Source organism: Scylla paramamosain, chromosome 21 (genome assembly GCF_035594125.1).
Source record: "Scylla paramamosain isolate STU-SP2022 chromosome 21, ASM3559412v1, whole genome shotgun sequence".
Taxonomy (NCBI): Eukaryota; Metazoa; Arthropoda; class Malacostraca; order Decapoda; family Portunidae; genus Scylla; species Scylla paramamosain.
The window spans coordinates 19,265,767-19,285,766 of NC_087171.1; the positions used below are offsets into that span (position 1 = coordinate 19,265,767).

Here is a 20,000-nt window from a genome sequence, read left to right on the forward strand (position 1 = left end):
TCACTTTCATTAATTTATTTCCTTATTTTTTTTTAGTATTTACAGTCGGTTGTATCAGTAATAACACCACAAGCCAGCGTATCAAAGGTTTATTGCTTTTTCATTATGGAAGTAATATTTCATTCTTGACATGAGAGGCTAAAAAAGGTTGAATATATTGTAACATTGTGTGTGTGTGTGTGTGTGTGTGTGTGTGTGTGTGTGTGTGTGTGTGTGTGTGTGTGTGTGTGTGTGTGTTTCAAGAGATATATGTGGATGTTCTCAACACAGAACGTGGCGTGTGATTGGTAATATAATCATACTTAATCCACATGAATCCATCAATACGGATAAAAAAAAAGATTATTATTACTATTACTACTGCTACTACTACTACTACTACTACTACTACTACTACTACTACTACTACTACTACTACTACTACTACTACTCCAATCAGCATCACTACCATAATCACTCATTACTATCATCCAAACCGTGATTCGTAGAGCTAAAAATGACTGACCTACACTAATGAAAATTCCCTGCTTTAACAAATTACAGGTAGGCATTCACTCTGACAAATGGCACGAGCAACCGAAAGCATAACACTAATACAAAGTTATAACACTAGGAAGCAGCAGCATCACGTCCGTAACTGGTGTCTGGAGACGTGTTTATTTTTGTCCGTATTCACAAACACTTCTCTCTCTCACCACGGCTATTTTCCAAGGCCACAGTCATGAATAGGCCGGTTCTCATGAGTGTTTCTCCCGTTAATAATGCAGAATTCTTGTTAATCTATCACTAGAACTACAAAAAATGCCCTTAAAAACTCGTGTAACTTCATCTAGAGGCGTTTGAAAGTAGTGGAGATGCGTTGCGGAAATGTTTCAGAATATTGTCCTTGGTGGTGGTGGTGGTGGTGGTAGTGGTGGGACGGAAAAAGGAGATCGTGAGCTGAGAACCACTCTGGGAGAAGGCGAAGAGGAGGCAGGCAGGGAGGCAGGGAGGCAGGCAGCTCTGAATATACGATAGCAAGATATATACGAGAGCCATAATGTTAAAGGCAGTCTAGAATGGAAGACAGAGATGCCTCTTTCGGCGGACGATGCATGGAGATTAGCACCATTACGGGACGAGGAACACGTGCGAAAATTTAGATCTGTGAGATTGAGTTTTGGGATTATTGGAGGACGCGAGGCTGTGATGGCGTTTGTTGATAATGTGTCCGCAGAAAAATTGCAGGCGGAGGAATTTACAACATGGCGTACTGAGAGGAAATACTACATCGTCGGGAGGATTGCCAAGGAAGAAAGTCTGCGGTACTCTCCTGCCGAAGCTTAGGAAAGGCTGTGCTATGGCCTCTCCTCAACCTCAACCCTTTGGCTATTTGGTACTCCTTCCTCAATTACTAATCACTTTAAGACAAACTGATTTGTTCTCTAACTACCTGCTATCTTTAAACTACGTACAAATTGCAATCTATTCTTTTCAATCCCTTTCTTTCTTGTAATGTTTATAGATTCAATACATTAATGCTGGTGATGTTAATGGTTTCGTATTGTAGTGAAAGGGTTAAGGAAGGTGTGCAAAAAAAAAAAAAAACTCGAAAATTAGTAATATCCTCTTTCTTACTTAATTTTTCTTCTATTTTCTTCTTTTAGGACTCTCGGTGCAACTCCTCATGACGAAAAAAATAAGTGTCACTTGAGGTTATAATATTTAATGACTCACGCCTAATTCTGAACACTTTCCGGTGGTGCAAGTTTAGAATACAATTTCGATACGCAACACTGACACCATAAAGAGAGATCGAGTTCAAATCTTTCAGTGCCTGTTTTTTTTTTTTTTTATATATATATTAGCTGAGTAACACATATAATAATAAGCATATCCACTGAGCAAATACGCCTAATACTTAAAAAAGTCAACAATATCATCACAGAAGATTGGACTCAAATCCTTCATTACGAGCTCCCTGTGGCGGCGGCTGAGACTCCCTTCAAGCTAAGTCCCCGAGTCTCCAGTGTGAAGATTTACGGCAGCCAGGCAGTCAGAGATAAACTTCAGAGAACCTGACTTATCCTCCCGCCCATTATCTAGGCAGGGACCTTTCCAATACTCTGCGGCTGCCTCATTACCATTTCTCTCCCAAGGCAAGAGGGTTAGGAGACTGCTGGCGGTGTTGGTGGTGATGGTGGTGGTAGTGGTGGTGTTGCTGCTGCTGTTACTACTACTATTACTACTGCTACTACTACTACTACTACTACTACTACTACTACTACTACTACTACTACTACTATTACTGGCACAAATTCCTCTCAATACAATTTACTACTACTACTACTAATACTAACACTAACACTGCTACTACAACAACTACTACTACTTGTTATAAAACAGCAGCAATAACTTTCCACACCACCACCACCATATACAACCACCACCACCATCACCACCACCACCACCACCACCACCACCAAAGCTACATCAGGATGCAAACGTATTAATACAAAACAACCCCACAGAACGCAAGACAGTACCTTGAGTGAGTGGACTAGCCAGCCAGCCAGCCAGCCAGTCAAGCCAACACTCAGTCACCAAGCTGCAGTGAGAGGACAGACAGACAATCCCTGACCATGAATACCTTCCCTAACACACACGCTGCTATTTCCTGCCTCCTGACAAATGAGAGAGAGAGGAAAGGAAGGATGACACCGATTCACCACCACTACAACCACTGCCTCCTCCGCCAACACCAGCTCAATCAATCCCTTTCCCTGTCGTCTCCTACACCTTACATCCCCCTCGCTAAACGTCACCCCATGCAGTCCAGGAGTCATTCTTCACCTCATCTCCAACCTACACCCTCCTCTTCTTCCTCCTCCTCCGCCTTGTATCGCCTATAGAAAGCGCACTGCTCACACACGTCTCCGCCTATTCACAGCTACTGACGGAAATAACATCCTTAATAATGGATGAATTCAAGACGAGGTGGGCTCTCCGGTCCCTTCCTCAAGCCCTCTGTCCCTCTCCCTCCCTCTCTTCCCCTCCCTTTCTTTCTTTCTCCTTCTCGTGGCAGTCTTTCAGCGCGGATCGTCACCGTTTTGGCCGCCTGCAGCTAAGATACCAAGCTTTAGGGCGGCTTAGTGACTGCGAGATGAAGAGATGGAGACGGAAAAGGGGTGAGCGAGAGACCGAGATCGAGAGAGAGAGAGAGAGAGAGAGAGAGAGAGAGAGAGAGAGAGAGAGAGAGAGAGAGAGAGAGAGAGAGAGAGAGAGAGAAACAATGACAGATGCGAATGAAGTAAAGAAAGTGAAACAAAGTCAATTAACAGGAAGGGTGTGAGCGAAGAATAATAAGGGAGAAGAGAAAAGAAAAACAATGTGTTTCCTTTTTTTTTCCCCGTGTGTGGAAGGAAAGCAATTAAGTCGACAAGGTTGGGTGTGTGTGTGTGTGTGTGTGTGTGTGTGTGTGTGTGTGTGTGTGTGTGTGTGTGTGTGTGTGTGTGTGTGTGTGTGTGTGTGTGTGTGTGTGTGTGTGTGTGTGTGTGTGTGGTTTGCAATCCCCTTCCCCCTGTTCCTTTCAGTGTGGTGGATTTAAACTTACTCCCCTCCCGTAACTCCTCCTCGTCACTTGAAGGCCTTTCATTATTTTTTTTTCGACCATCTCTTGTTCGTCACCCAAACCAAGACATTTCCTAGTTGTCTGCTCAATACTCCTCTCTCTCTCTCTCTCTCTCTCTCTCTCTCTCTTGGATCAATGCTTCTTGGCAACACCATTTAATTATTTTCAAAGGAGTCTTAAAGGACCAATAAGGTATCAAACATCAATAAAAGTATCACTATTCTTTGTTTATATCTATCTGTCTTTGTTTATATCTCTCTGTCTGTCTCATGGATACTTCCAACATTTATTTACCGCCCAGCACTTTAAACACACAAGATATTCTCATTTTTCAACTCCCAACAGCAGCAGCAGGATGAGCTTCCTTTGTATTCTCCTGTCGTTTATTTTAATCTTTTCTCTCCCTTTACTTCTGTATTGTTTTTATTTTCTTTTTACCTCTCATGTTTCGTTAAGCTTCTGTCACCCGCTTTGTCTCTTCCTCCCTGATGAGCGTCACGTCTCGCTGCCTTCAAAGCGCTCGTACTGTTACACTTGTTTCACAGCGACGTGCCTGTCTGCCTACAGCGGGAGTTGAGAGTGGGCAGACTTGCCAAAACTATCTGGATGTTATAGATGGATGGGTAAATAGGAAGGTAGGTAGGTAAAGGGTATTGTACGAGTAGGTAGGTGTAGGTAGGTAGGTAGGTAGGTATGGGTAAATGGATGGACGGATGGATGGATGGATGGATGGATGAATGAATAGATATTTCACTGACCACAAACGAACTGAGAAATAAAAAGATGCAGATGAAATAGCTGAATTGCCGTTATGTTCCTATGAAATCAGAAAACTCGGTCATAACACTGATCTTCCACATAAAATCATCTTTCATGAAATAATAAAACGATGATATTCAAAGCACTATAAATACTGACATGGAAGCAAAACGTGACGAAGAAAGACCTAATCGAAGTGAAGGGTTGACAAACAGCCTGAATTTACGAACACTGAGGCTCTATTACAAACACCACAGAATTTTTTCGTACAGTCATTGAAGTGGAAACCTGCAAATAATGATTATATTACAGGAAAATGTTTGTTCATCGCGAGCACTGAAGTATGAAAACTGATTTCATTAACTGTTGTATCTTTGTAACGATTCCAGGAAGGTTACGTTCACTAAAAGAGCGTCCATATGAAAAACAGTCTGATGTACTCTGAATGATGTTGTAGTGATCTCAGGATTCCTTGATTTCCTTTCTAGTGGATATAATTACGTTAGCGGCGCGTCTCTCCAGAACACCATTCACGACGGCTGGAATTCAGGTAGGCCCTTCTTAGGTAAAGGGTTCTTAATTTGATGTCTGGTCGATGTCTTCTGTATATAAATGATGTAGCACACTTTTCGGATCCCATGCCTGACTTGTTTCCTACTAAATGTACGAGAAAGCGGCGCATCTTTGTCACTATTTGGAAGACGCTTGTTCGCTATCAGATTAAAATTTACTAAGTAGTCGATGTATTGTGTCTGTTTCAATGTGAGGCGCGTGTGAGACCTTTACACTTCTAAATATAACACAGGCCGCGGAGCATCTTCATAACAATTCCAGAATGGTGCTTGTTTGCGATGAGAATTTCAACTTCATAGGCAGTCTAATGAATTCCTTACGTAAAAGAGGTGGTACAGTAAGAGCGTCGTGACTCCAACTTCTCTTCTGCTAAATATAACTGAAGAGATTCGGTAGCCACGCAAAGATCCACCGTCGGGCACCCTCCTCCTGAAGGTCTCACATACTTGTCTTCAGTCCTCTGGGTCACTTTTTTTTTATGTTTTACCCAAATAACCGAACTATTTTTTTTGATCATTAGTGGTGTGAGTGGAATCCAGCGCATTATGTTAATCTTGCTTGGTAGTTTTAGTTATTTAGAAGCGTTCGCCTTGAGGGAAACACGAAACTAAAATCATGTAATTTAAAGAGACAAGACCTTTCATATAGATTCCATTCATATGAAGTCCACCATTGAAGATTCCACCACAAAACCCCCATCCAAAGTAACTACGCTAATGATAAAATTCCCTCAATCTAACCTAGTTTATCATAGCGGAACATTTATCTATTTATTTATCTATTTTTAAGGGAAATTTCGTGGATGGAATGCTCGTGGTGGAGGGTGGGGGTGCGGGGAGGGGGGTGGAATTTTTATGTGATGGAGCGAAGTGGCGCACGCCTTACGCCATCCACTTGCATATTACAGGAAGTCATGTCTACGCTCCTTCCACTACTTCCTGTTCCACTTATCTCAACTTTACGATTACTTTCATATTATGTCATATATATATGTTTGTTTTTGCCCCCCCTCTCTCTCTCTCTCTCTCTCTCTCTCTCTCTCTCTCTCTCTCTCTCTCTCTCTTAAAGTTGAATTTTTGTCGCGTAGATCAAGTGCTTTTATTTTTCTTCTTTATTTCTTACTCAGAGAGAGAGAGAGAGAGAGAGAGAGAGAGAGAGAGAGAGAGAGAGAGAGAGAGAGAGAGAGAGAGAGAGAGAGAGATTACACTATAAAATCTCATATTTGTGTATTACTTTTAAAAGCTTACTATAGAGTAAATCTCTCTCTCTCTCTCTCTCTCCTCTCTCTCTCTCTCTCTCTCTCTCTCTCTCTCTCTCTCTCTCTCTCTCTCTCTCTCTCTCTCACCATAAGGCGTCAAAACCTCTACTACAACACAAGACATCACACCACACACTGTTGCTGTCTGCTATCTTCGTCCGGCTATTCCTGCCTCAGTTCCCTTCTATGCAAGATGTGAAGAATAGTGGCCGTGGTACTTGTGTCCCGGAGGGCTGGCTGGCTGGCTGGCTCTCTCTCTCTCTCTCTCTCTCTCTCTCTCTACCAGGGACTCTTCACTCACTCTCACACTTCTGAGTTTACTCGACTATTCTGCTTCTGGGCACTTTATTTATTTATTTTTTTTCGTCTGTGTGTGTGTGTGTGTGTGTGTGTGTGTGTGTGTGTGTGTGTGTGTGTGTGTGTGTGTGTGTGTGTGTGTGTGTGTGTGTGTGTGTGTGTGTGTGTGTGTGTGTGTGTGTGTGTGTGTGATGTCTACGTAGGTACGTACTTTTGAGGACATCCTTGCCTCAATTCTTCGTCTGTGTGAAATCTTTTATTCATTGTCGAGGAGAGAGAGAGAGAGAGAGAGAGAGAGAGAGAGAGAGAGAGAGAGAGAGAGAGAGAGAGAGAGAGAGAGAGAGAGAGAGAGAGAGAGACGTCTACTTCGCTCTTAAAGGAACACGAGCGTAAAATATTTCACTAGCAGGTTCCATTATTTACTTCTGCTGCGCTAGACACTAAACACCACCCCACCTCTCCCTCCCCTCCCCTCCTCCTTGTTTTCCTCCTCATCCTCTTACAGCTATTACTACTACGACGTCCTCCTCCTCCTCTTCTTCCTCCTTCGTTTTTTTACCTCCTCCACCTTCTCTTGCTACTGGGAAAAGATGGTAATGGTTGTGGAGGAGGAGGAGGAGGAGGAGGAGGAGGAGGAGGAGGAGGAGGAGGAGGAGGAGGAGGAGGAGGAGGAGGAAAATATCCGCTTACCTGCCCTGGCAACTACGCCTGCAACTCATTTGTGAAAGATATAGTACCTGTTAGAGTAATGAGAGGATTGCAAGGCTGGGTCGTTATGGTCATTAATTATAGGCAGTGTAATAAGTCACGAACACACACACATTCTCTCTCTCTCTCTCTCTCTCTCTCTCTCTCTCTCTCTCTCTCTCTCTCTCTCTCTGCTGGTCCATCATCTGCCCACCTGGTTTCTTAACAATCAATCAATCAGTCAAGCTATCTATCTATCATTCAACTATATAACTTACTTAATCTATTCTAACTGAAGTGGAAGTTGACGAGGAAAAGTCTTCGCCTTTACTATCCCACGTCAATTAAGCAATGTAGTTTTATCACAAGTAAATTCGTTAAGGGCCAACATCTCTGGTGCTCTTTGTTCTTTGTTTGTGCTTCTATCTATATAACCATGCATGTATCTATCTTACCTATCTATTCTGACACCTGTTCCCTATTAATTCCTCTTCTATTATTAACTGAGAGAGAATTCAACACAATTACTCCAGACTTTCCATACACTCGACCCTCGCAACACACTGCAGTCCTCGCATTCTCCCGCTTCTCTCCCTCTCTCTCAAGTGTTCCAACACTGTGTCCTCCCATTTTTGAGAAGGGGACAGACAACTTCCTGTACATCCTCGGTGTTATGTAAGCTCCTCTCACTCTCTCTCAAGGTGACCAATGCTTCTTTCCTATTTAGATACGAGTAGAAAGTAAGCACGAAGGGAGCTCTTTAAATATTGTTATCAGTAAGTAAAGTGCATATATGTACATCAATGGAAATTCAATAACACGTAATATGAAGGGCAAAAAAAGGAGAAAAGAAAAGAAAAATCCGAAACGAATGGCAGGAAGACCACTTTAAGCAATGGTCAGGATAATACATACCCTACCGGTGTGTGTGTGTGTGTGTGTGTGTGTGTGTGTGTGTGTGTGTTGGCCTTCTCTCCTCCCTCTCCCTCCCTCGGCACAATGAGCAATTGGCGTGGGATAGAAGCAACATCCCTCTCTAGTGACCCCAGTGTGCAGGATGTGCCAATGTTACTGTTATTATGAACTGTGTGCTGCGTTGGACTGACCTGCAGATGAGCCGTAACTAGGTGGCTAAACAAGAACCGCCACTCTCGGCTTAAGTTCACCTCACGTCAGCTAAGATATAAACAGCCCTCTGAAACACAGAAGGAATCTTGAGCACTGAAACTATTTGTTACGTCAACCTCCTTATGTTACGTTTGTGTCACTCCGTACCGGGTTATGGCAAGGCTATACACATTCAATGGATTATGTGAGTCCATTACTTCAACCCGTAATCAAAACACTGATCTCTCACCGGAACTATTTTCAAAGGCCAAAGAGGTAACGAGCAAGGTTCTCAATACTGTTTCACCTGTTAATAAGATAAAAATCTTGTTAATATGTCACTAGAACCGTAATAACACCCTTAAAAACCTGTGTAACCTGAAGTATTTAGTCGAGGTGGTGGCAGAAGTGTTTCAGAATATGGTCCTTCCTACTGGTGTGTTGCGCTAACTTAGGTTCAGTCGTGGCTCTCAGTTTGCCTTGGCCCCGAGCTTGTCTTTGTTCTCGAGTGGCAGCGGGGATGCCTAAGCGAGGTGGAGGACGTCGATACAAGACTAAGTAAGCAATATGTGTATATTTACCCGGTACACCGCTTCAAGGGCACGTCCCAGGGTAATGCAGCGACCGCCGTGGCGCTCCTGGGGTAAGTAGATCCCTTGGAGTAATGCAAGACGTCGAGACATGAGAGGAGAATCTGTAATGCTCTGTTTTCCTCGAGTGTGTTACCTATACAGTAGTAGTAGTAGTAGTAGTAGTAGTAGTAGATGTAAGAACCTAAGGGAAGGAGCACTAAGGCAGTAGACCTACACGTGGCAATACCAGTCCGATACATACCTTGCCTATATCCAACTATCATACCATTCCATATGAGTACCTAATCTTTTAATTAAAGTTCACAGTTGACTCGGCATTAACAACGTGATTACTAAGTCTACTACACCTATTTATCACCTTAGTAGCGATAGTAGTAGCAGTACCTGACCGTGTACTCGGAAACTGTACTGATATCACTACATATTACTAGAATTTCAACGAAAGCACGATCTGTCTCCCTCACTTTTTCACAGCAATAAGACTGATAGTGAGGCTGAAACAGGACAAACAGACGATAGCACAGACTTAGAAATAGAGATAAAAATAAAGGAGAAAACAACAATAAATAATAATCCGTCTTTATGAAGCGTTAACAGCGAAAAAACCATAATGCTGAGAGCCTTAATAAAATAAAGAGACACGCCGCAACCCCTCCAGACAAGAGATAAAAGAGAAAATGTACGTTATGCTTTATTAAATCCTGGAAAACGACAACACCAGCAAACTGTACACGTGTCTCCCTGGGGCTCGTCTGGTGGGATTGACTGATTGATTAATTGGGTAAGGCAGACACGACAAGGCAGTGTGAAGGCCATACACCACCAAACACGCTAGTGGGGAAAGTAAGGCAAGGGCAATAAGGAAATGCAAGTGCGAAAAGTAACATTCAAAACTACAGAAGAGGAAAGTTGGCGCACGAAATTAAAAGGAAGAGAAAACGAAAAAAAAATAAGACTGGAAAGAAGGGACAAGAGAAAAGAATGATGACTGAACTGAAGATATCAAATTTAAGTCTTTTTTTTTTTTCTGGTGTCTAAGCTACAGTTGAAAATATATATACCTTTTCTTCTTTTCAAGGGCGGTGTTCAGTTCCCCCTTTTTCTGGCGAACTGGTGCTGACGGAGTGAAAATAATGAGGAGCCGGACAAATAGGGAAAGACGCGGCGGGTTGTGTGGCTTTGTGGAACCAGACGCTCTCTCTCTCTCTCTCTCTCTCTCTCTCTCTCTCTCTCTCTCTCTCTCTCTCTCTCTCTCTCTTGGTGGACGGAGGAAGACATCATTGCTCCCACTTACGCCAATCAACTTGCCCGCCCTTCTCCATCTACCACCACCACCACCATCTCTCTCTCTCTCTCTCTCTCTCTCTCTCTCTCTCTCTCTCTCTCTCTCTCTCTGCAACTTTCTCTCTCTCTGCAACTTTAAGTCTAAACCTTTTCTTTATTTTCACATTTTCACGTATTGCGATGAGAGAGAGAGAGAGAGAGAGAGAGAGAGAGAGAGAGAGAGAGAGAGAGAGAGAGAGAGAGAGAGAGAGAGAGAGAGAGAGAGAGAGAGAGAGAGAGAGAGAGAGAGGGAGGGAGGGGGAAGGCAAAAAAGAAAACGGAGGCTGCTGCTGCCGCGTCTTGAATTATGCATCAAAGGAGACGTTAATTAACTAGGAAACTAAGTAATCAAAGCAGGTGAGCATTATTAACCGGAACCAAGGGGTGTGTCTGGAGGAGGAGGAGGAGGAGGAGGAGGAGGAGGAGGAGGAGGAGGAGGAGGAGGAGGAGGAGGGATGGTAGTAAACAGAGGTGACATCAGGATAGATTATCACAGTACAACGAAAAAAAGGAAACCGCAATGAGAGAGAGAGAGAGAGAGAGAGAGAGAGAGAGAGAGAGAGAGAGAGAGAGAGAGAGAGAGAGAGAGAGAGAGAGAGAGAGAGAGAGAGAGAGAGAGAGATGCGAAAAGTAACAGAACGCACAGTTGAAATTCTCAACGAAAAAGAAAGAAAGAAAAAAGAAAAAGAAAAGAACTGAAGACGAGAAAGAGGGAAGAAGAAAGGAAAGACGAACCAAACCGAAAAAATAAATAAATAAATAAAAACGATAAAAAAAAGGGAAGAAAAGATGGAATAACATAAATAACAAGAATAAAAAAATAGAAAAATCACGAGATCAGCACATGAAAGGCAAAACAAGAAGGAAGAAGGAAAAAAAAAAAAATATCAGAGGAAAAAAACCGGTAGTACTTTTTCAACGGTAATGTGACAGCTTCTCTGGGAGGCCAAAAAGGAGTGAAGGCAGGAAGGAAGATAGGAAGGAAGGCAGGGGGAAGATACAGACAGAGGTTTTGGTAGAGGTGGAAGTAGGGACGGTAGGAAGGGAATGGTTGGGAGTTGAGTAACCAGACACCGCCCTTTCCTACGCCCTTCTATCTCCCGTTCTCTCTCTCTCTCTCTCTCTCTCTCTCCCCGACATTCCCCAACCGATCAAGTCTTCTCCTTTAAAAGAAGAGACGAGGGAGAAAAAATGCGTTCGCGGTGCCTCCTGTCTGTCTGGTAGAGGAGGAGGAGGAGGAGGAGGAGGAGGAGGAGGAGGAGGAGGAGGAGGAGGAGGAGGAGGAGGAGGAGGAGGAGGACTGGAACATATAGATGAGTAGGTGCAAGATTCTTCTTAATGAGATGATGCAAGAACACTGAAGTATCTTACCATTCATTAATCCGTGTGTGTGTGTGTGTGTGTGTGTGTGTGTGTGTGTGTGTGTGTGTGTGTGTGTGTGTGTGTGTGTGTGTGTGTGTGTGTGTGTGTGTGTGTGTGTGTGTGTGTGTGTGTGTGCGCGGATGAACATGAAGAAAGACTAAATACATGAAGGATGAGAAAGAAGAGACGTGAGAGATGAACACGAAAAAGACTGAAAACTTGAATATGAACGTGGAAAAAAAATTAATAAAAATAAATAATAATAATAATAATAATAATAATATACACGTAGTGACTGAACATGAGTGATGAACGTGAGACAGACTGGTTTGGTGGCGGAAGCTTAGGCCACTCCTGCTAGCTAGCGTGAAGCGTGACTGGCTACGGGGAGAGACTGAGCCATACAACACGAGGATTCATGGGCTCAGTGCGTCAATAAATGCTGGTCACTGATACCACAGCCTTTATTTCCCATCACGGGGTTGTAAGGTGTGGTGGCCCCCGCTGTACATACTGTTTCAACCGATTCGTTCTTGTTATTACCGTTTTATTTGGTGAGGGTATCAATGCTGATTAGCTACGGAAGGGGAAGTAGTTGTGACACTCTAGTTACACATATAGCAAGCGTTTCACTGTTATTGCTGTCTGTGGTAGGGATAGTAATGCTGAGTACCCGTGGATACTTACTCTTTCTATTGGGAAGGAAAAAGAATAAAGAGAAACTGAACTATTTTGACAGCTTAGAAAGGGACACACACACACACACACACACACACACACACACACACACACACACACACACACACACACACACACACACACACACACACACACAGTTTTCCGTTTTCATCCCTCACGCTTATACCAAATTCAGAGCTCCTTCAATAGTACATTACGGTGGTGTGGGGAGGGAGGGAAGGGGGAAGGAGGAAGGGGGAACGTGGTAGAAGGAAGTGGGTGCCGTGCAGAGGAAGGCAAAGGCAAGGAAAGGAGAAGTTTGCCGTCACCCAGTGTTGTGATGTGGTGCATGCATGATGTTGTGGCCGTAATGATGATACTGTGTGACGATGGGAGCTGTGCAGTCGTTGTTGATGTTGCTGTTGTTGTTGTTGTTGTTGTTGTTGTTGTTGTTGTCACCACCACCACCATCATCACTATTATTATTATTATTATTATTATTATTATTATTATTATTATTATTATTTTTGGTGTCCCTGTGGCAATTGCACTAAAAGCTGCACAAGGATAAATGCAAGAGGAGGAGGAGGAGGAGGAGGAGGAGGAGGAGGAGGAGGAGGAGGAGGAGGAGGAGGAGGAAGTAAAGACGACAAAATAAAGGGAAGAACATAGGCCGAAAGGTCACAAGTCACAGGTAAACAGCTTAAGACAAGAAAAAAAAAAAAAGGGAGAGAAAGAGAAACAGAGAAAAAAAAAAGAACAAACAGAAGCCTGAAAAGAGAGATATATGATAAAAAATTCAGCGTATGTATGTATGTATGTATATGTTTATGTATGTATAGCGAGGCGGTGAATAACACGGAAGAACCACACAGACAGACAGGCAGACAGGCAGCCAATCCTCGCGCCAATACCTTCCTGATGTGGCTCTTTTTACGAGTTGCATTCATAACGCGGCGCCAATGGGAGGGGCGGTCGTTCTGGATGGCAACGATCAGCCGTAAAGGAGTCACTGGCGTAATGGCCTGCTTTAATCTCCTGTCTACGCCAGCCTGCCAGTCAGTCCGTTCTCATGCCGGTCTGCTTCAGGGAAGGAAGGTGTACATGGGAGGCGAGGGACTAGACATGAAGGAAATGATATTGTGATGCTATGAAGGTGCTGGATTTGTGTGTGTGTGTGTGTATAAGAGGGACACTGACTAAAGGTGATAAAAAGAGTGAAAAAAAGACCCAGTGAAGTGCCAGCCCCGAAAGAAAGGCCAAAAGGATCATCCAAAATTAGAGGATAAATGTCTTGAAACCGATAAAGACTTGGAATAAAAAAAAAATATTAACTTTAATCTCTTCAGAAAGAAATACGCCAGAGCAGCAGAATAAATGCTCGCTGGGTGCCTAAGAGTGTGCATATAGTGATAGAAAGGATTCCGCCTAGGAGTGACAAGCTTATTAAAGATCAAACAAAACTTTAAGTACAATAAAAGTTGCAACATAAAAGTAAAGATGCAACAAGAAAGTCGTCCATCGCCGATCATCTTCATATCTATAACAACCAGAAGGCAAAAGTAAATGAATAAAAAGACGTTCATAACTTTCCGTTTGTGAGGGACCGTTACACACGTGTGACTTGCCACAAGTGTCATAACGAGAGGTTGGGACAATCAAGCCGTGTGTGTGTGTGTGTGTGTGTGTGTGTGTGTGTGTGTGTGTGTGTGTGTGTGTGTGTGTGTGTGTGTGTGTGTGTGTGTGTGTGTGTGTGTGTGTGTGTGTGTGTGTGTGTGTGTGTGTGTGTGTGTGTGTGTGTGAAACTCTGTGGGAATGACGCTCAGCAAGTGAACAACAACAAGATGCATCAGTCACGTGCGGGGAAGTCTGCGGCCAGCACCACGCCCAGCAGAGTGGACGGCTGGCTGGCAATACTGGCTCACAAAGGCGTAATCTGCGGTGGGTTGAAGGGGCCATCCCGAGCCGGTCAGACAGACGCTGATGGCTCCAGACAGCCTTGAAGGGAAGCGGGAAGTGCCCTCCTGAGAGCGGCGTGGAGAAGTGGAGAGGCATGCAATACTTCCCAAGCGGAGCCACCATTGCCAGGAACGAGGTGGCGGGCGTCCGTGCAGCAGCATGTCCAGTGGCGCGGAATGCGTTGCCTTAGCGAGACATTCACTGCTACTGAGGGCAGGTGGGGCGCAAACTCGAAGGTTGTGATTGAGATACACGGGTGAGGGGGGAGGACATCAAATAGAGGGTCGCCTTGAAGCACCAAACATCAAGGTGAAAAATGTGCAATACCTGTTGATCCTGACGCACTCCACCATCTGTCATGTTTGTTCGTATAAGTTATGCTTTCGATTACAATGCCCTGTCTCCATGCTTAATGAAAGGGTGAGGTGCAAGCATAATTTCAAAGGACACACTGACAAGACTAAAAAGTGATCAATTAGTTTAAAACCATCAATAGCAGTACTTCCATATTTTGCTCAGTATGACCGTGTAGAGCACCACACGTAGCAGCAAAAGTCATATTCCCGTCAACTGTCAAAGAATTAATAAACAAATGAGGATCAGACAGTGGACAGTGTGACCTCTCCATTTTTATTTTTTTTTTTTCCTCTCCTATTCGAGTACATGTAGGACCGTCCTTGGTGGCGTAGGATACATTATTCCTACGTGGAAATGTCGCTGATCGGGAACACGGCGCCGCACATACTACTAGGGGAGACAGGAGGGAGGGAAAGAAACAACGGTAAAAACTTCAGTTGGATGACAGAGCCAAGAGCTAAACACACTTGTAACCGTCTGAGAGAGAGAGAGAGAGAGAGAGAGAGAGAGAGAGAGAGAGAGAGAGAGAGAGAGAGAGAGAGAGAGAGAGAGAGAGAGAGAGAGAGAGAGAGAGAGAGAGAGAGAGAGAGAGAGAGAGAGAGTACTTCAGGCGTTCCCAGGTAAGAAAAAAATAAAACTTCAAACTATTCCTTCATCACGCGCAAAGGGAGTCAGTGAGGGAGGGAGGGAGGGAGGGACGGAGGGAAGGAGAGGATAAAATAATGAGACGTAATGGTGATGAAGAAAAAAAAAAACACTAACTCAATTTTCCATTCAGGCCGAGAAATTAAAATCACCAGCTGACTGAAGGGTGAATTGCCTTAATATATACGGCTATTACTGCAACGCTTATAGCTGCTACTACTACTACTACTACTACAACCACCATCACCACCGCTACTAAAAATAATAATGATTCCCAGCTCTCAGTCCCATCTTGCTTGCTTTGATGCAGCGCGGGGACTGGAAAAACGTATCCCCTGGTTTTCGGAAGTATACTATAACTACTACTATTACTACTACTACTCTTACTGACACTAATATTCTAAGCCCTCCATCCCATCAGATTTATTTAGATGCACAGCAGGGAATACAAACAAGAACCTCGTATAGTGAAACTTTTACTCATATTACTACTAACACTAATATTCCAAGTTCTCATTCCTGTCCTTTTTACTTAGGTGAGGCGCAGGGAACGAGTCCAAACCACTCGTGCTTCTCATCCCTTTATATCAGAGAGGAGCAGTAGAATACCAGGTTCTCCAAACTATACACCTCCTCACTATCACTAATACTATTATCAATTCCCGGCTTTCCGCCCCATCTGTTTGGTGTGCTTTGATGAGCCGCAGGGAATGGAGCTGTGTACTCGTATTTTCCACCCCCTTTGCTTTCCTGGGTTGGGAGGTGGGGAAGGGGTGGCCATAACACTAAAACCCTCCACGCTCGCTGTATACCTTCAAGTGATGGCCGGGGAAAGAATAGTTAGTGCTCGGTGTATGGGAGCGCTACACACCCTTACGTTTGTCTTTTTTTATTTATTTATTTATTTTTTATTTTTTTGGGGGGGTTTTGTTTGTTTACGTGAGAATGAAAAGATGTAAAAGAGAAGTAGACAGGTTGGTGGATATGTAAATTGATAGATAATAAGGAAGGCAGGAAGGAAGGAAAGAAAAGCTTCATACACTGTCAATCACACAAAAAGAGCGTAAAATAAATAAATAAATAAATAAGCAGATAGGCCAGTTAGTTTCCAAAGAAATCTTGATAAGCTGATTTCTTTTTTTTTTTTTTTTTTTTGAGTCATTTTGTTGAACTGTCTTTTTTTTTTTTCAGTTTCCATTTCGTTGTGTTTTTTCTTTTCTTTTTCTTTTTATGTGTGTGTGTGTGTGTGTGTGTGTGTGTGTGTGTGTGTGTGTGTGTGTGTGTGTGTGTGTGTGTGTGTGTGTGTGTGTGTGTGATTAGATGCCTTCCTTTAGCCTTACCGCCGCTGCTTCCCTATCTAACCTAACCTATACCTCAAGTTCCTTTCATTTAGATACACTCATTACTTCTCCAATCTCATGCTCTTTTGTTTCGTAGACTGCATTACATTCCTTCGGTTTTATAATTTTTCCATCCTTCAGTTTGCTCTCCCTCCTCACACTGCCCACCCGCCCGCCCACCTGCCTGCCTGCCTGCCTGCCTGTCTATCTATCTGTCTGTCTGTCTGTCCGAGTTGGAAAAGTCCTGCCGTAAAAATATATGAACATAAAAAAAAAGAGAGTTAATACCTGGATTATAATAATGAGGTCAGCTTCGCGTTCCAAAGAATTAGTGCGCGCGTACCTCATTTTCGCTCCCAGACTTCATGTGAGAGAAACAAATAAGTAAAAGTTAATGTAAATATCTGATGTGGTAAATTACGAACTCGGTGACGGCTCGTTTTCTTTCTAATGACATAATTCACTCTGGTGGTGGTGGTGGTGGTGGTGGTGGTGGTGGTGTGGGAGCAGAATAGCAAAGGGAAAAATAAAGTTGACCAGTAGTTAAATCATTAGATAAGTAAACGAATTTGACATACAGATTAATAAAAAAATATATAAACAAAACAGAAGCGCCATTCATATCCGTTTGGTGTCCGCAGCAGAGTGGCCGTGAGGTGCAGCGAAGGCGGCGGCGGCGGCGGCGGCGGACAAACGTGTACCCAGGAAAGCAGTAATAATGGGCAAAAGGAAAGTCCAAGCCAGTGAGTGAGTGGCTGAGTCCGTGCAACATTTAGTGCAGGTGAAGGGAGCCGGCGCGTGGGAAGGTCAGCGGCTGGGGCGGCCCTGGCGGTGCCCCCTGCGTCGGCTTCTGAGCACAGTTAAAACTTTCCGACCGTATCCAGGATTGTGAACCGCTGGAAATTCGTTGCAGAACTGTGGGAAAAAGGTGAGCATGACTACGGAAGCTGAAGAAAAGCGTTGCAAGTTTTTAGAATCGCTAAGATTTTTCCGGGATTAAATGCATGGGGAAAAAGGATCACGTGCTTAAACGACGCGCATGAAAAAGTTTGAAATCGCTTGAAATCCCGGGGTTTGGGAAGTGGGAGACATACGTTGGAGGATCAAAGGGAGAAAGATACTTTAAAAAATTAAACTTTTAATGAAATGGTGTGGTGCGCCCACGACTGCCAGCGCCGGGAGGCCGCGCCCGTGCACCGCCAAGGAAACAAAGCCTCTTCAAAATGATGAACACACACACACACACACACACACACACACACACACACACACGCACCATTGAAAAAACAGACCACACGTGAAACAATGCGAGTCATCGAACACCACACGTCTCAAACCGAGAAAAATCAAATAAAAAAAAAATAAATAAATAAAATAACTAAATATATAAAACAATCCAACGTCAGTGCCTAGAATCATACACAACATTTCCTCTTTTCCCGTCCCCACAGCACAACACAGCACAACGCACACAGCACTGCCAGTCACGGAGCACCACGCAGCTGAAAATGGGCAAACCAAATGCCAAAAAGATAAATAGACACCATCACCCACTGTCAGTACCCAGGATTACAAATAACAGTTTCCCCTTTCCTGTCTCAGTAACAGAACACCATACACAACAATGCCGGCAATTGAGCACCACACACCCAAAACTGAAGGCAAATAAAATAAAAAAAAAATAAATAAATAAATAAATAAATAAATAAATAAATAAATAAATAAATAAATAAATAAATAACAATTAAAACATACACAAACATATTGCTATATCGCTGCGTCTACAAGCTCCAATTACCGTCACAAGCAACAACGCAGGGGCCAAGAGAGACCTCATATTTTCTCTTCAGCATTCCTAAGTCATTATAAAACACTTTGCTCTCTCACCATGACTATTTTCAAAGGCCACAGAAATGATGAGCTGGGTTCTCAAGCGTGTTTCTCCTGTTAATAATGTAGAAATCTCGTTAATCTGTCACTAGAATCATAGAAACCCCTTTAAAAAACCCGTAACTTCAAATACAGCCTTTATCGAAAGTAGAGGATGTGCAGAATATGGTTCTATAGCCGATACTTCTTCCCCGTCGCCGCCAAGCCTTGTAGCGATGCGGCGAGGAGAGCTGACAGATGGGTGATGGTGTGGGATGACGCAGCACTTTGTCGAGGAGCACTAGTGGAACATTAACGCCCTCGGTGGTCCCGTCACAGACACAGTGAGGCGGAGGGAAGGAGAACGCCCGGAGGCACAGAGGAGAATGCATTCCGAAACATTTCTGCGCTACACCTCCAATTTCAAAATGCTCTAGTTAAAATGACACGGGTTTTTTAAGTGTGTTTTTTTTTTTATAGGGTTGTAGTGACAGATTTATAATACTTCTACTTTATTTACAGGAGAAGCACTCTTGAGAACCCCGGCTAACCATCTCTGTGGCCTTTGCAAATGGTGCCAGAGAGAGCGAGAGAGAGAGGGGAAGGAAAGACACGGCGCACAGTCACCCACCGCTTCATAAAAGTGGATGAGCTTCAAATAAAGTGTAAGTGAAATAAAAGAAAAAGAGAGACTGTATAAGAACAAGTGTAAGACAAAATGGTGGCGATAGTACAGTAAAGGAAGAGAGAGAGAAAAAGAAAGGAGGAAAAGTCGACGAAGAACAAAAATGTAAGGCGAGTCATCGAGAGGGGGAAGAAAAAGAAGACAGGACAGAGAGCAGGGGAGACAGCGAGGGCGTAAAGAAGAGGAAGAAAGTCTGTTAAACTCCCTTGGCTCAAAATCCGGAAGGGAGAAAGACGAGAAGAGGACAGACAGTTGAGGAAACAGTTGGGTGAAGAGAATCGGATGGCGTGCATGGGTGGCTGGAGAGAGGCAGATGAGAAGATGACGCTCGAGGTGAAAGCATCGAGAAAAGAGAAGGAAAGGAAGAAGCCAGACAAGGGAAATGAGGAAGGCGCATTATGGGGAAGAAAAATAGTGAAATAGGACGAAGGGAAGGAAGTAATGAGAGACAAAATGACAGTTGAGAAAAACGTGTAGAAAGAAAGGGAAGGAGGAGGAGGAGGAGGAGAGGCAAGTGAAGAATGAACGCTAAAAAGAACAAATAATATCGGAAAAAAACGAAGGAAAGAAAGGATGGAATAAAGAAAAGAAAAAAAAAGCAGAGAAAATAAAGAAAGAACGTATGTGAATAAAACCAAGGCAGAATAAAAGGAAGACGGAAGGAGAGGAGGAATAAAAGGAAGCGATGAAAGAAAAGAGCAAGGAGGGAAGGTGAAGCGGAAACAAAATAAAAAAAAAGGAATAGAAGTAACAAAAGCAAAAATGAAAATAACTATGAAAAAAATAATAAAAATACAACGAAGGATAGAACAGATGCTGGGAAGGGAATAAAGGAGCACGGAAAAGGAGGAGATGAATGAATGAATGAATAAATGAGTGAATAAATGAATGAATGAAG

General features: G+C 43.4%; 1 protein-coding gene and 2 long non-coding RNA genes across 16 annotated transcripts in view; 2 read left to right on the forward strand and 1 right to left on the reverse strand.

Moving 5' to 3' along the window:
• LOC135111183 (uncharacterized) overlaps nucleotides 1-5,111 on the forward strand; it is a 12,255-nt gene extending 7,144 nt beyond the window's left edge. For all 12 annotated transcript variants that reach the window (XR_010273598.1, XR_010273599.1, XR_010273603.1 and 9 more), the window contains one exon: nucleotides 2,511-5,111. This is a non-coding gene — a long non-coding RNA (uncharacterized LOC135111183). The remainder of the gene's footprint in view (nucleotides 1-2,510) is intronic.
• Nucleotides 1-20,000, reverse strand: part of LOC135111178 (neurogenic protein big brain-like) — a 122,208-nt gene that overhangs the window by 34,484 nt on the left and 67,724 nt on the right. The gene's annotated exons all lie outside the window — the stretch shown is intronic.
• LOC135111184 (uncharacterized) lies at nucleotides 6,229-8,857 on the forward strand. The gene is made up of 2 exons (XR_010273605.1): nucleotides 6,229-7,099; nucleotides 7,136-8,857. It is a non-coding gene; the product is annotated as an uncharacterized LOC135111184 (long non-coding RNA).